Raw genomic sequence first — 16,309 nt, 5'->3', positions numbered from 1 at the left:
CCCCCCCCCAAAATATAGTATTCCTCTATTTATAGAGGCAAATATAACATTACTTTATTATAGAAGAATACATTGGACCAATAACCCCATCTCTATTGTTTTCTCTATTTTAGAGATCTTTATAATAGAGCTGGGTTGGAGATGATCTTAGTGAAAAAGAATTTGTTTCTTTCTACAAGAGGGTGAAAAAGATTCTTGATATTATCATCTTTGAGGAGGCTTGGAATAGTTTTCGCTTGAGTCAGTTTTTCAAGAACACCATTGAGTCTATGGAAGAGGTTAATACATTGTTTGATGGAGCTATAAGTACATCTTCAAGGGTGAATAAACTGACAAAATTGGAAGACCCTGGGAAATGTGTGGTTCCCTACACTATATTAGGAGATGAATTCATTGATGCTCCATGCGCTACATGGTCTATAGTTATTCTTGTTTCTAAGGACATTGCTGAGAGATTAGGTATTGGTATAAAAGCTCCAAGGATTATTCTGGCCTTTGCAAACTTGTTCACTAAATCTCCACATGATGATATTAGCAATTTGGATTTGAGAGTTGGGAATTGCATTATTCCTATTGAATTTTAGGTGTTGGAGATGGGAAATGGTTCAAACATGCCTCTGATTTTGGGAGGACATTTTCTGGCTACAGCGGGAGCAGTGGTTTACATGTCTAAGGGCATAATCTCCTTTGCAAACATTTATGAGAATGTCTTCTACAAAACTGTAGCAAAAAAACAGTGGTCTGCATCTAGCTTCTTGCATTGGTGTTACTGATGTTTCTTTGCCTTTAGCTATTCCTCATGAAAGCTTAAGTGACAAGATCAATGTCAAAGAATCTATGATTACTGCATAATATAAGTATGGGGGAAAGGATATGAAGAAGTTGATGTCCTAAAGGGTCAAGGGCGATCTTCACTTGACATTGGTTCCTCAAAACTGTTCAGATGGTATGATTGAGTATAAGGTGCGAAGCAGAGGTATCTCACAGCACATTGCAAGGTTCGAGCTGTTATCACCTCAGATCTGAAAGACAAAGGACACAACGATGTGAAAGGATTCATAAGCAGTGTACTAAAGATGAAGATATTGGACATTGAAACTTTTTTTGGAGCAAGTTTCAATCCTCATTCAGATTGAATCTTGCTCCAAAGTCGAGCTAATGAAAACAAGTGTTTGGTGGGAGGCAATTCATTAGTAAGTGTTTCTTATTTTTTTTAAATCCCGAGTTGTGGAACAGGCAGTGTCGGTTCCCCTCGGACATATAAGTTTTCTTATTTTCTTGATCTCACTCGGTTTTGTTTCTTTCTTACACCAACTTTGGATTGTATAACACTGAGGATAATGTTTTTTTATGTCTAGAGGAGGTATTTACTGAGATTATGTTTGTTTTTGAGTGTCAGTTGTGTCGTTTTATTGAGTAAAAACTGAGTCAGTTGGGAACTATGAGCCAGTTGGGAACTATGAGCTTTTTTGGAACTAATCATCTAACTGTTACATTAGTGACCTTTTTCAGCTATTAATTGCAGACTGTATGACATGGAAAAGCCTCTGCTAATAACATTCATTCTTGTGAGAGTGTGTGAAGGATCCAAAACTGACCTCCAACATTAATCAACTTGAGTCCCTTATATTTGAGATTGATATACATTGGATCGGATTCTTCGTTTAGGTCTGAAAACAAAAGTATTTGTGAGTATGTTTCTCCTCTCTCTTCCTTTCAATCTAATCTAAAATAAAAAAATGAGAAAAAGATTGAGATGATTTCCTTAGTAGTAAAAGGTAGGAAAATTTCCCATGAACCCAATATTTTACTTCAATGGAATAATCACACAAATGTGGAAGCGAGGGGTATGAAAATTTCTTGTGATCCCATTATTCGCCTACACCTTTGCAAAGACAAGAAAAATAGAAATCAACTGAATGAAGCGAGAAAAGAGAGAGGAAAAGAACTAGAGTAAGACTGTTTGTATGATCAGAAACCTAAACTGGTAAGAGACAATGTGTCTTATGATCAGTACCCCATCAATGAGACTGCATATAAACTTTTAAATGAGGTTAGTGGTGGTGAATTTGGATAACTCTTATAAGCTGTGGGTTAAAATGGTTAGATTTTTAAGCAGAGGTTGAATACATGGAAGTACCTTCTAGCATTGGTGCTAACTGATCTGGCTTGCAACAGGTAGTGGTGAAATGGTTTTCTAAAGGATATATAAGTTCCTACATTTTAAAACTCTTTCCCATGTTTATTTCTCTGCTTTGCTTGAAAGAAAAAATGTTAAGTATTGAGGAGTTGATATATCATGGTTTTATGGGGGTTCTGGCCATGAAAAAAATCATGTTATGGAGTCTTTTATGTATGTTTCGAGTCTTCTGTGAGTCATTATAGGTTCTGGTATGTTTTACACATGATTGGAGATTCTAGAGCATTTTGTAGCATAAGGAGAACTGAAGGTGAAAATATCAAGTCGGAAACTTTAGAGCTGGTGTGAATCGACACCTCTTTTTTGACGGTCGACACCCATCATCCATAAGCAAACTGACGAGTTCTTATCAAGTTTCAAGAATTGAAAAAGATCCAAAGTTTTCATGTATTTGTATTTAAGTAATTTTCGCATTTTAGACTTTATTTAGGTTTTTGAGAGTTTTTTAATTCATAATTCAGACTCAGAGGTTTTGAGAGTTTTTGGAGAGATAAAACCGAAATCAGTAGATAGAATATTTCAAACTCTATTACTTATTATTTTTATCTCTTAATGCAATGTATTCCTATTATGATTTGTGTTTCATTGATCATGGCTGATCAATATGCTTGTTAATTTTAGGATTTTTCTAAGGATTGATCAATTGTTAGATTAATATAAATGTTTGGGTTATCTTATATTCTTCATATGTATGTATTGTTCTTAATACTTATTCTAGATTGACAATCTGGAATTATATCATATGATAATTGGTAGACTTGAAAATGTTATTGATTTTCTACATTAGTTTTAGATGAGCAAAATACCTATTTGTACAGAGATTTGGTTTAGTGATTTAGTGAATTTATTAATGGCGTTTCAAAACCTCATCTTGGCAATCTTCTTATAATATAAAGAAGAACTTTATTCTCTTCTTAAGAGGCCACGTAAGAAAAAAGGTTCATTAGGTGCTGGCACGTGTCATTCATTAACTTGGTCGCTTCTTTTTTGAGACTTGATGGGCTTGACAGAATTTAACTTGGATATTGAGAATATGAAGTATCCAGCCTGCTAGAGAAATTAAGGGTTTCATCATCTTCTTCGATATGTTGGTATGTAAACCAAAAATGGAGATTAAGCATGTCGAGATTGACGAACCGTCGTGAATAGAATCTGTGTGGTGTGTCGATAGTATCGAATCGCTTTCAGTTCGTCCCCTCCGAGACGTTACGGGATCTCTTGAATCATGGTCTTTAAGAAACATCTTAACTCCATCGACGCAAATCAAGCACGAAGATTCATTAAATGATAATTATCACAATTCTAGGCAGTGGTTCTCCATCTATAAAAAGGTAATCATGGATTCCTTGAATATCATCTTCACATTTGTTATAAACTTATAATCTAGAGAACTTATTTCCAGAATAATGGCTAATATATCTGTTCTTCTTGGTGATTTGAAGACCGGACGGTGAAGCTTTGTTCCACAGTCAAGGTTAGGATGCTGAGATTCTGGGAATCTATGAAATCAGTGGTGAATTGATGGAGGTGGACATGCTAAGGCTATTGAATCTCACAATTATAGTATTTTTGCACTATTCCGGCTTTCACATTCATATGTATGGAACTCATAAATTTAGATTTTCATTTAATCTCTTTGAATGGTATATTATGAAACCGTTTGTTGATGCTGATGATTTTCCATATTTGTTTAAGGCGACTGTCATGCCAGCCACCCTGTGTTCACCGGCTCGCCACTTTCAGTCAACGATGATATCCGTCGTACACCTATGACCGTTGGCAACTAGAGGGTTCATTGATGAGAGAATCATGCAATTGCGTCGTCTTCTTTTGGGCCTAAATATTACGTGTTGATACTGTCTTTCGTCTATAAAGATCAGCTCGAGCCTAGATGGTCGATCTTGATGCACAATAAGGTATGTTTATTTGGGTTTTCTAGACTAACTCTTTGTTGTGCTTGCAGTATGTCTTACAATGGGTTTTTGTAATAGGTTCTCTCTGTTGGGTTTTTACAAGATGTGGTGGATCCGATGGTGTATGTGATGAAAGTTGAGAACACTCCTTTGGATTCTTATGTTGACTTATGTGTATCATTGGTTACTTTCATCTTCTCAATACCATGTACTTGCATTCTGTTGAACCAGGGAAGCTTCAAGATCATCAATCACCATGCCTTCTTCAAATGGAGTTACCAAAAAGAGACGTATTCTCAGGTATTGATTGCTTAAACCCCTTCTCCTTCTTCATTAATTTCTATTAGATAATAATTTTATATTTCCGAGAATATATATTTTATTGGAACACTTGGTGTTGCAAGGATTTCCCACTACAAAGACCTTGACGTTAGGAGATGCAACTGCCATTCCAGGGTCTCAAGGTTTTGCACCAATCAGAAGTTCACATAAGGACCTGGTCTGTATCACCTTCTCTCAACAAAGGGAACAAGCAATCCTCGAGTTCCATTGCAAAACCTTCGAGAGCTTGGATTAATCTCTCTGATCCAAGAAGTTTCAAAACAATGGGTTGGTATGGTCAAATACTGCACCAGAAGCAAGCTACACCCGGGAAACCAAGTTCATAAAAGGAGTAACTTACTTTGAAGAGAGGTGGTTAGATGTCATTCCTGTAGCACCTGAAACCGCAATATTGATCATTCTCTTTAATAATTTTTGTCTCCTCTTCCTGCAAACACACACACACACACATGGTAACTCAAAATCAAAGAAGATTGCAGCGTTAGATAAAAACAGTTATAAATATGCTATCTTACAAGCATCTGATCAGATAAATGTTGAACCTTTGATAGAGTGCAAAGTAATTAGTAGCGTAAATAGACTTACTTCTGAGAAACAGAGCACGTGATTCTGGAGTTGGAAGTTGTATCGAAATATGTATTCTCATGCATTGATTGCTTAAACTCTCTGGAAAGATATTTTTATTGATAATGCTTAATTAAGAGTTGTTAAACCATAATGTTGGCCAAAGATTTTGATAATGCTTAGTTAAGAGTTGTTAAATTAATGTGTATGAATTTTCTTCATTCTAACATGGTTTTTATTTGTCAACTCATTTTAACATGTTTCATAAAGTTTGTCAAGCAATCCGAGAAAACATTATAATATATACTGAAGTAACAACCAAGTTACAACTGGACACATTATTTTTTTACATCAACCTTGCAAGTTAATCTCATCCATCGCTCTGAATCAAAGCCTCGAAGCTCGAAACAAGAAAGATCAAATTTTAAGAAATAATGATTATAAACAAAGATCAAGTTGAGGATGATTTCACTCTTGATTCCACCCCCAATACTTATCATGTCACAGTATAACCATTATCTTTCTTACTATACCTTAAAAAATTGTCATCAACACCAAACCTATCTCCAATTTCTCTCTCTCTATATATAATACAAAATCCCATATATATTAATTGAGGATCATTTAAAAAGTTGTAACTTTAAGTTTGTAATAATTAAAAAAAAATCATGTTTAAGTGTCACTTAATTAGGATTTAGGATGGTAATTTAGCTTATGTGGGAGCTTAAGAATCAATTGAAAAATATGTGGGTCCAAATCCAATTACTAGGTAATATTATACCAATCCAAAATATAAGAAGCGTGTATTATTTCCTTAAATAAAAGTTACGTAATTACCTAATATGATTAATATATATATGACAATTAATGACTATGAATAATAAATATTTGATAATAATTTTTGCATCTTTTTCATTTTTGTTTAATTTTATATTATTAAAAAAAATTAAAAAATCACATTAACCATATAATAAAAAAATTAGATTTTTATTATATATTATATTTTGATTTTTTTAAAATAACTTTAAATTACAAAAATGAGGAAACCTTATATGTTATATTTTTCTTATATGTTAGATTTTTTCTTATATGTTATATTTTGAATATTTTGACTTTAAATTACAAAAATATAAGTTTTCCTTGCATTAAAATGACATGTCTCAATTCGATGATTGATCTGGAACCTTTCAAAACCATATGGAAGATAGAAGTCAAAATCATTTAACTCTGGAAACAGTACTGTTCATTTTTTCAAGAATGTGTTCGGTGGGAAAAAAATAAGGTTTTTGTGTCATAATTTGTTTAATGTCCAATCCGATCAACCCATGATATATTAATTATAGTTTAGTTTCACAATTTTTAATAAAAATTGATCCAGTCCATCGAAAAAAAATTATATAATAACAACAAAAAAACATTGTATATGTATAAATAAAATGATCAAATATATAAAAATTAACCCACTATGCGCAAGGTGCATGTCATATCCTATATAAATTAAGAGAACAAAATGAACATTTGAGATCAATAGAAAAGAAAGTATTCTCGGCCTTGGCTGAATTTTTTATGCTTCTTTTCAACAGTCTTGCTCTTGCTTCGAAACAAAAATCAAACCCAATATTGTTCCTTACATACTCATAATATATACATCATAAACATATTTATGATAGATTACATCATATACACATCCGTATGACCAGAAATATCAAACATAAAATAGTAATTTGTATGATTGTTCTATGGTGATGTCCAAACTATTATAATCAAACTGGCCATCATTTCAGTGTAACTAAAAACAATCTACATTCAAATATTAACCAATACGGATATTACCCTTTAAAAACAATTATTATTATTTATTAAACAATTTTCCAAATAAGAAGATTAAAATAATCCACACAGTATACATAATTATATAAAATAACATGATTTTAAAATAAAATCAATATAAATCATATAAATATTATGCATAGAAATCATATTTCAGCCTCTCAAGATTTTAAACATCCCAAATAAAATAATCCATAAAACTGAGTAGGAATTTCTGTCTAAATGCATAATACAAAATACAGTTAGTGTATATATACAGAAGATTGAAATAATAGTCTTTGTGAAAACTATATTTTACCAAATGGTATAAGTAAAATATGCTTCATGTAGTTTAGTTTCGGTTCAGTTTTATTCATTTCGCTAAAATTAGAGTATATTAGATCACATGTGTATGTTGTTGGAAACTGTACTCTACCAAATTGAATAAATAAATTTCTCTTCATATTTTTAGCTGATTGTAATACAATATACATATACGTACGAGGTAAAAATACATTTATGCATGTAATCAAATTGTGCCTATTTTAAAAATAATCTCAAAAATAATTATGCAAAAATGAAAATTATAATAATATCTAGATACCATAAAATATTGCACAAAATAAAGGCCCAAAAACAACAATAATTGTTAAAATATCAATTACTAACATTCTCCAAAACAACAATAAATAAAACTTCATTCTCCATTATTTTATAAACCCTCACGAAAAAGATACAATGGTATTAAAAAACTCTACCTCATTCTTTTTGGATTGAGTCCGACTGATTTATGTATTTTACAGTGTTATGAAACTTAAAACATTATAAAAGCTTACAATTAGAGATTAAAACATCAACAATACTAAGAATTCGACCATTTTTAGTTATATATATAACTGAAATTTGGTGTAGACCATATAATCATACTCATTTCAAAAAATTTAAAAATGATCATCAAATCCCGCGCGTAGCGCGGACCTCTCCTAGTATTTAGTAGAGTGTAAGTTGTCAAACTTTTGGTAGCAATAGTTTGGGATTGAATTGGTTATGGAATGAATCGTCTCAAATCGTCTCCATTTGTTCCAAACTACCAATCTATCAGTCAAAATATAAGACATTTTTCCTCATTAAACAATTCACGTAAACATACAAACGCAAATGAAACATAACTAGAGGCATTCAACATAGTGTATTTCCTCTATTCAGAAACTCAAGGTTTCTCTCACACCAACACACACACACACACACACACATATATATATATATGCAGAGCAAAATAAGTGATAATAGTCATCTACTTGGAGATGACTTGGGTCTGGCTCATACAAAGCATTTCAACTTCAACAATGATGGTGTCTTTCACCAAGAACCCTTTGGATTTATCGTACAGATCCTTCTGTGTTATTAGTTTTGGTACCCCATGACCACGTCCGGTCACCACTCGACAAAAATAAATTACAGATATCTACATGAAATTAGCAGAAGCAATATGTTTGTTAGCAAATATCTTTATTAATGGATTAATATATATATATATAATATATCTTTTGTTTTTACCAGTTCTCTCTATGTGGTTCCCGTTTAGTTGGTTCCGAATTTTCAATTTGAACATTACGTAAACTGCTGGCGATAGCACAGTTTGGCAAATGGGTTTGGGGAACAATATATACACCCCCTCTCGTTCCCTTTTCGGATCAACTCTAATTTTCCTGATATTATATGCTTACCATCAGCTAAGAGTTTTTAGAATACTCACATTGTAATTGCAGATATATTTATAGCTAGGGTTACACTATATGTAAACTCACCAGTATCTCTGCCCAGCAAGGAACTGATCAGACAGAACAAATTCCTGGTCACTCAGGTTCGAGAAATGAAAGATCTTCCAAGTGAATTTGTTGTTTGGAGGGTTGTGTAAGAAGGTAACAGTCTCGAGTTTCTCAGCAGGTTTCAAAATAGCAATATCAACGCCAAAGGTACAAGTGTCCTTCACTGCATACCCATTCTTTTGATCTTTCAGCGTTGAGAGTTCGATAAACTGAGCTATACCAAACTATTTTTTTAGCTTCATTGTATCGTTTCAGATCCCATCTACAAAGAAAAAAACGAAGGAAGTTATATGATTAACTGAGGATCAGAGAAACTATAGGACAAAAAGATTTCCGTACCTTGGACTGTCAAATACTTTTTATGGTTCTGATTAAAAACCAAGAACTTCATATCCACTTGAATCTCCCAATTCTTCGGAAGATTTGAAACCAAAGTTTCTAGTCTTACATAGATTGAGAAGTGATTTTCCCACCGTCATTGTCGTTGCCAAGAGGGTACAAGATCAATCTCCTGCTTATTATTTTCAGTAGCTTATAACCTTAGAAATCAAATCTTGTAGGGAAAAGCTAGCTAGGATCTAAAAAGCAAATGATTAGTTTAGACTTACCATTGATACCCTGAAGCAGTAAATACATCTGATTCATACGATCTAACATTACTCCCTGCCTTAATCTCCGAAAGACCCACCAGCTTCAATGAGTAGCTGGATGCTGCCTCCACTCTCCTAGTCCTAGTGATTCCTGTAACCAAATGATTGAATTTTTCCTCCAGACTATTCATTTCTAATAACGACTATTCATTTCAAATAAAATTGTAAAATAAAAAAAAAAGGCAAAAAGAGAGGGGATTTTTGATTTCATACCTATGTCTAAATAAGTAGATATGAGAGATGTGTACCATTTGGTTAGATATGTGGACACTTTATAGTATGTCAGGGATTTTTGGTTCTGCAAGAGATGAGAACAGAGACAAACAATATAACATGTGGATCATATGTGGTTGATTCATCCTAGTATTGGTCTTTATTTTTAGTATATAAGGGTTAGGTAAGACAACTAACCTAGTAAAATAACTCTAAAGACAACTAACAAAAACTAATAAATAAAGACTCGGGTGTGAAACGACAAAAATAAAGACTCAGGCTGTAATAATTTTGAAAAGGGCCATTAGGCACTTTCTTGTGAACCAAGAGTTTTTTTTTGTTATTTCTAAAAACAAATATTTTAACTTATCATTCCTTATCTTAGAATAGTTACAGAATTATGGTGTCTTTATTTCAGGATTATCAAACATGCAGTGTCACTAATAGGAATGTCAATTGGGCTGGTCCAGTTCAGTCTAGCTCAAAACTCGTAAAATCCATAAATATTTGAGTGCAGGTCTATATTTTATTTAACCTGGCCTAGCGTTAATGGGAAATTGGTTTTTTGGGTTTCTTGAACTAATTTATTATATTTTGTATCTGCCATTTTCACCATTTTAAAAAATCTAAATTTTCTTTAGAATCAGTTTCAGCTTTCTGTCTTCAAATATAAAATCAGTTTAATTTTTTTTCTTTAATAAGAGTGTTTTTCATACACTTTAAAACCATATTATATATAAACTAAATTTAACAAGGTTTAGATAGTTATATGTACTGTTACAAAAAAAGATAGTTTAAATGAAAACTTAGTTTATAAGAGAACAAACTTATGCCACATGCAGTTCTCCTTCACTTCGTATTTTGTATAAGAACATGTTATACATAGAAAAGACTTTTCTTTGGATGTGAGTCTGAAAATATTTTTGGATGTGTGTCTGAAAATATAAATTCACTTAACATAAATCTACCTTGGATCCTCTTCACAAATTATCCCAATTTATCAATCAAAATAACATATATATATTTCATAAAAAAATATTTATTTTCCACATAAAACACTTTCACATTAAAATTTCACACACACAAAAATGATAGAACATAGTGTAAAGCAACTTTAATGTTTCCTATAATAAAATACATTCTAAGATCTTCTTGATTTAGTTCAATTCCACCCTAACAATTTCTTAAAGAAGACGAATTTTCTAACCTTTCCATGCATTTATTAGGCTTAAATAGAATTGATTAATCAAATGATTTTCCCTTCATTTGACCTTTACTTTGTTGATTCTTTTTGCTGGAGAAAAAACATAAATCCTCAAAAACAATCTATCTTTACTATGATAGTTATTTTATATGTTTTTTCCTATAATCACACTTTACATAGAGTATGTCTCTTTATATAAATTGACTAAGACTATCTCCATCCATACTCTATAATTTACTCCAAAAATGGAGTGAAAAATGGAGTATGAACAAAAAATAAAAGTTTACTCTATAAATGGAGTAATTTTTTTATTTTTTATTCATACTCCATTTCCCCCTCCATAATTTAATCTCACACAAACACATATATACATATATGGTGTATATAATTTATACGCAAAGCAAAATAAGTGGTAATAGTCATCTAGTTGGAGATGACTTGGATCCGGCTCATACAAAGCATTCCAACTTCAAGAATAATGGTGTCTTTCACCAAGAACCCTTTGGATTTATCGTACAGGTCCTTATATGTTATTAATTCTGATCTGCCGAAACCAGTGTCACCACTCGCCGGGAAAAATAACGGAAATTTACATGAAATTCACAGAAGGAAAATGCTTGTTAGCAAATAAATAAATATTTTTCTGGATGATAAATATATATACATATAGTTTTTTTTTGTATTTTACCATGTGTCTCAATGTGATTCGCGTTTAGTTAGTTCCGAACTTTCAGTTTGAAGATTACATAATTGCCGGCGATAACAGAGTTTGGCAAGAAAAAATTGGCTAATAGGGGCATATTGAGAAAGAATTTGTCCTTTTATACCTTTTAGTCTATTGCCTTTGTTCCAAGATACATTTGCTTTTATAAATAAGAAATTAATCCTATAATTAACAAATAACGTAATTTTATCAATCTTAAATATTAATAATATTTCTGTTTTTTTTTTTATAAAATATTTCATAAAAAAACACATTAAAACTAATAATCTTCATCATTCGTTTACTCCGACTCTTCACAATTTATCTACTCACAAAGAAAATAGACCATGGAGATTCACCAGCAATCTCTTTGTGGCGTTCTCACCGACGCACTCTCCTACGTTTTCTCTGTCGGATAACACTTCTCTTTCTTCTTCATCCTGGTTTTCTCACTCAAAAAGAGATATGAAAGAAGATCGTTGAATTAAAAAAAATTAAATTTAATGTGATCCAAAGTAGCTCAACAATAAAAACATGATAAGTTTGAGTAGAAATAGGTAGAATTGCTTTCTAGATTTTTTTCAGATTTAAAAACATAGAATATACAAAAATATAGAATACATATTCTAAAAAGATAAAAGGTTATAATACATATTATAAAAATGAGAGAACATGGAGAAAATGTTAGAATTTAAATTTTACTATATTTAGAACATAGCATACATGTAAGAACTCGATGTTTTATCTATGATATATAACAGAGTATAAGATAGAACACAAGTTAACGTTTTCTCAAATTTTCCACAATGAAATAGAAAGGCTACAATATATATTTTATTTTATAAATAACAAAGACCCTTAGTTAGAACCGAAACTGACGTATTATATATTTGAATAGATTATAGATAAGACTTTAAAAATATGAATTATAAATTTTATAAAACATATAAGATAAGTTAAAACATCTACTTTATCCTTGTGAAAAGAGATAATATACATTATAACTGAAAAACTTAAATTTAATCATTAATCAAAATACTAAATTACTCAATATAACTTTGTAATGCTTTTATATATGATCAATTAATGAAATTTAAAATAATACATTAACTTTTTAATAGTTATATATTACTTATGAACTAAATCAGTATTTACATCTGTCATATTAATGAAATATAAAAGTTATAAGGAATAAAATGATAGATATAAAATTAACAAGACTATTTATAATTGTGAGGACCGAAAAAATATGAAACCTCAAATATAAGATTTTGTACAGTAAAATCTTATATTTGAGATTTCACTGTATTATTGGGTTGAAAACTTCCCAGCAAGTTACTTTTCTTATCTCAACTTCGAAGGGTCTGATCATAGACCAATCCTTACGTGCCTCAACTCTAACCAAAAAAGAAGGAAAATCCTCTTTAGATATGAAAGAAGCCTTTGTAAAAATAAAGAGGTTGTCAAGATCATCTCAGAAACATGGACAAACTCCCAAGCGGATGTTGAGGGGAGGATAGTTGCTTGTATAGCTGCGATATCGAGATGGAACCCACCACGAACAGAAAAAAAAACTATCATACAACAGAAGAAGAGGCTAGAGGAGACGATGACTAGCCCAACAAAAAACGAGGAGTTAATCTCTGAAATAAATGCAAAGCTCAAGCAAGCCTATAACGCGGACGAAGAATTCTGGAGACAGCGGAGTAGAACCCTCTGGCTAGCACTGGGCGACAAGAATTCTGGAGATAGAGGAGTAGAACCCTCTGACAGCGGAGAATAATTCTGGAGACAGCGGAGTAGAACCAACTTGAAAACTATGGCGCCAACTATCACTGCAGAGATTAGATAATTTTTCATGACCGGGAATTGGCCGAGTACCATAAATCACACCCACATCAGACTAATTATAAAAATTTCAGCTCTAAAGACGGCCGCAGACTATCGCCCAATCGCTCTTTGCAATACGTTTTACAAAATCATCTCAAAATCATCACGAGAAGGCTACAACCAGTACTGGATGCTCTCATCTCGGAAAACCAGTCAGCATTTATTCTGGGACGAGCGATTTCTGACAATGTGTTGATAGCACATGAAACGCTCCACTTTTTGAAAAGATCCAGGGCTTTCAAGCATTGCTCCATGGCTGTGAAAACTGATATGAGTAAAGCCTACGACATGCTAGAATGGAGCTTTGTTGAAGCGGTTCTAAAGAAATTCGGGTTCCACAACAGCTTCATTGACAGAATTTTCCAGTGTATTTTGTCCGTTTCTTTTTCCTTCCTGATCAACGGGAAATATAAGGGAATGATTATACCACAGCGGGAAATTCGCCAAAGCGATCCCCTATCCCTCTATTTGTTCATTCTCTGCGGCGAGATTCTCTCGGGTTTCTGTCGCTCTGCACAAAGGAAAGGGGACTTCTCCAGAGTCAGAGTTGCGAGGGCTAGCCCTCGAATCAACCACATACTCTTCCCTGATGAGACCATGTTCTTCGGTAAGACTACTCCAAGAAGCTGTGAGGCAGTGTTAATAATCCTGCAGAAGTATGAACCAGCATCTGGCCAAGTCATTAATCCAGCAAAGTATTTGATCACGTTTTCAAATAAAACACCCGAAGAGGTGCAAAACAGAGTTAAGGCACAACTGGGCATAGCTTAAAAAGGCGGAGTCGGGAATACTTGGGATTCCAAGAGCATTTTGGAAGAAGGAAGAAGGACCTCTCCACCTCCATTGTAGACCGAATCAAACAAAAGGCAGTGAGTTGGGCAACAAAACAATTGTCCGGAGCAAGGAAGCTAGTAATGCTTAAGTCAGTACTATCACCTACTCCCTCGTATGCGATGACCTGCTTCAAACTCCCACGAAGCCTCTACAAACGTATCCAATCGACACTTACCTGGTTTTGGTAGGATTCAAACAATGGAAAAAAGAAAAGTTCCTGGATAGATTGGTAAAATCTCACAAAATCTAAACGAGACGGTGGTTTGGGTATTCGGGACGTGGAAGCTTTTAACGACGCACTCTTCGCCAAACTTGGATGGAGAATTATCAAAAAACCAGAATCTCTGATGGCTAGAGTTCTTTGTGGAAAATATTGCAATGGTTCAAAGTTCTTGGATGCGACACCAAAATGTGCAGCCTCACACGGATGGCGAAGCATCTTGAAGGGTAGGGACCTGCTGCTCCCCCATCTCAGCATCGCTGTTGGGAATGGTCTAGCTACCAGAGTCTGGACAATACCTGGCTATCTGTCGAGCACCCTACAAAACCCATGGGACCCCAAAAACAGAATGATCAACAGTTGCTAGTCGCAGAGTTAATCGATCAGCAATTAAAAGAGTGGAACAGAGAACAGGTACAACTTGTTCTTCCTCACGAAGCGTAAAAGATGTTTTGCATAAAACCAGGGAAGGGGTCTCTTGCTAGAAAATATTATATAGACTCTGAACAAAGGTGGAGTTTATACTACAAAAACAGGGTATCATGCGGCGGAAACACAAGCATCAGCGGTGGTCAACCCGAGATCAACAAACGAAACTTTCAACTCACTACAAAGAAAAATGGGTTTTGATAGCAGTAGAGGATATCGTTTTTTGTCTTTCTGCTATGGTTAACATACCCGTTAGTTTTAGATAGCGTTTGTATATTTGGAAACGCTATGATAGAATAGTATAATTGGAAATGTTATGATAGCTTATGTTTAATAGCAAAATAATTAAAAACATTATATTTGGTTTTTTGAATCCCTAAACCCCAAATAAGTTTTTAAACCCTAAACATAAACTTTAAACTCTAACACACTAACAATCTTTATCATATTTTAAAACTTAAACCTTAGTTTTTAAATATAAAATTATAAATTTAAATCTTTTTAGATTAAACACCAAACCCTATATACATGAAATCCAAACCCTATAATCACACATAATCTTTAAATCTAAAATCCTAAACTTTATATCTAATAGTCCTAAAATTTCAATCCAAAAAACATACACGTTAAAACCAAAATACATTTATTATATGTATACTCACAAAATTTTAACACAAACGTTATACTCTTAATCCCTAAACAAACACTATACACTTAGGAACCTTGAAATTTAAATTCTATTTGTTTTAACACAAACACAAAACTACCAAATCATTTTTTCTTTAATTGGATAACCACAAAATTCAAATCCACAATTTTATATTTCACATGTTAAATATGTTATCTAATTTTTAAGTTCAAACAATTTCTAAAACAACCATAGATAAAAAAAAAGGTAGTGTTTTTCGTGGGCCATTGATTAATTATGATCTAAAGGCCACAAACCATTATCTTCGTGCTGCTTTCTTATTGGTTGATTCTTGAAATTATGGATCACTATTTTTGGCCAATGGATTACATAAATCAATGCCTAAGAATCAATGTGTTTCTTTCTCATCTATCTTACTCTGTACGTTATTCTCTCTATCTCACTTCATCTAACAGATTCATCTTTCTTCATCTCTCTGCACGGGGAGTCCAATACCAGCCAAGCTCCGTCAAGAGAACTCTCAGAGATTTCGCCACCACCGGAGAGTCCAGCGGCCTGAAATCACCGGAAATCCAAAAGAATCGGTTCCCAAAAACCTAACCCCCGTATCTTGCTTTAGAGACTCGCCGCGGCACAAAGTCCGAGAAGAATCGACGCCGTCGGAGGCAAACCCTAGAACCCCATCGTTCTCGAACGGAGGCAACCGCCATCGACAAATGAGACACCAAGACTCCGGAGCTTTTGTATAGAACCACCGCACAAGGCCCACCCGACACACGAAGACTGTTAGAGAAGCGCCTCCGATCTTCACCGAATCTCGCCTGCTCCATCAGGTTGAGAGGATTCCGAGAAGCAGGGGG

General features: G+C 33.3%; 2 long non-coding RNA genes across 2 annotated transcripts; one reads left to right on the top strand and one right to left on the bottom strand.

Moving 5' to 3' along the window:
* The first annotated feature begins 3,238 nt into the window (after positions 1 to 3,238).
* LOC106292987 lies at positions 3,239 to 5,152 on the top strand. The gene is made up of 6 exons (XR_001260301.1): positions 3,239 to 3,531; positions 3,643 to 3,798; positions 3,896 to 4,116; positions 4,192 to 4,248; positions 4,345 to 4,413; positions 4,518 to 5,152. It is a non-coding gene; the product is annotated as an uncharacterized LOC106292987 (long non-coding RNA).
* Positions 5,153 to 7,957: 2,805 nt separating this feature from the next.
* Positions 7,958 to 9,540, bottom strand: LOC106294189. The gene is made up of 6 exons (XR_001260766.1): positions 9,521 to 9,540; positions 9,266 to 9,398; positions 8,997 to 9,168; positions 8,637 to 8,919; positions 8,386 to 8,537; positions 7,958 to 8,293 (listed from the first exon to the last, which is right to left on the bottom strand). It is a non-coding gene; the product is annotated as an uncharacterized LOC106294189 (long non-coding RNA).
* Positions 9,541 to 16,309: the final 6,769 nt, after the last annotated feature.

Source organism: Brassica oleracea, chromosome C5 (assembly GCF_000695525.1).
Source record: "Brassica oleracea var. oleracea cultivar TO1000 chromosome C5, BOL, whole genome shotgun sequence".
NCBI classification, from domain to species: Eukaryota; Viridiplantae; Streptophyta; class Magnoliopsida; order Brassicales; family Brassicaceae; genus Brassica; species Brassica oleracea.
Note: the sequence above shows the minus strand (reverse complement) of the source record. Positions and strands in the feature narration are given on the sequence as shown.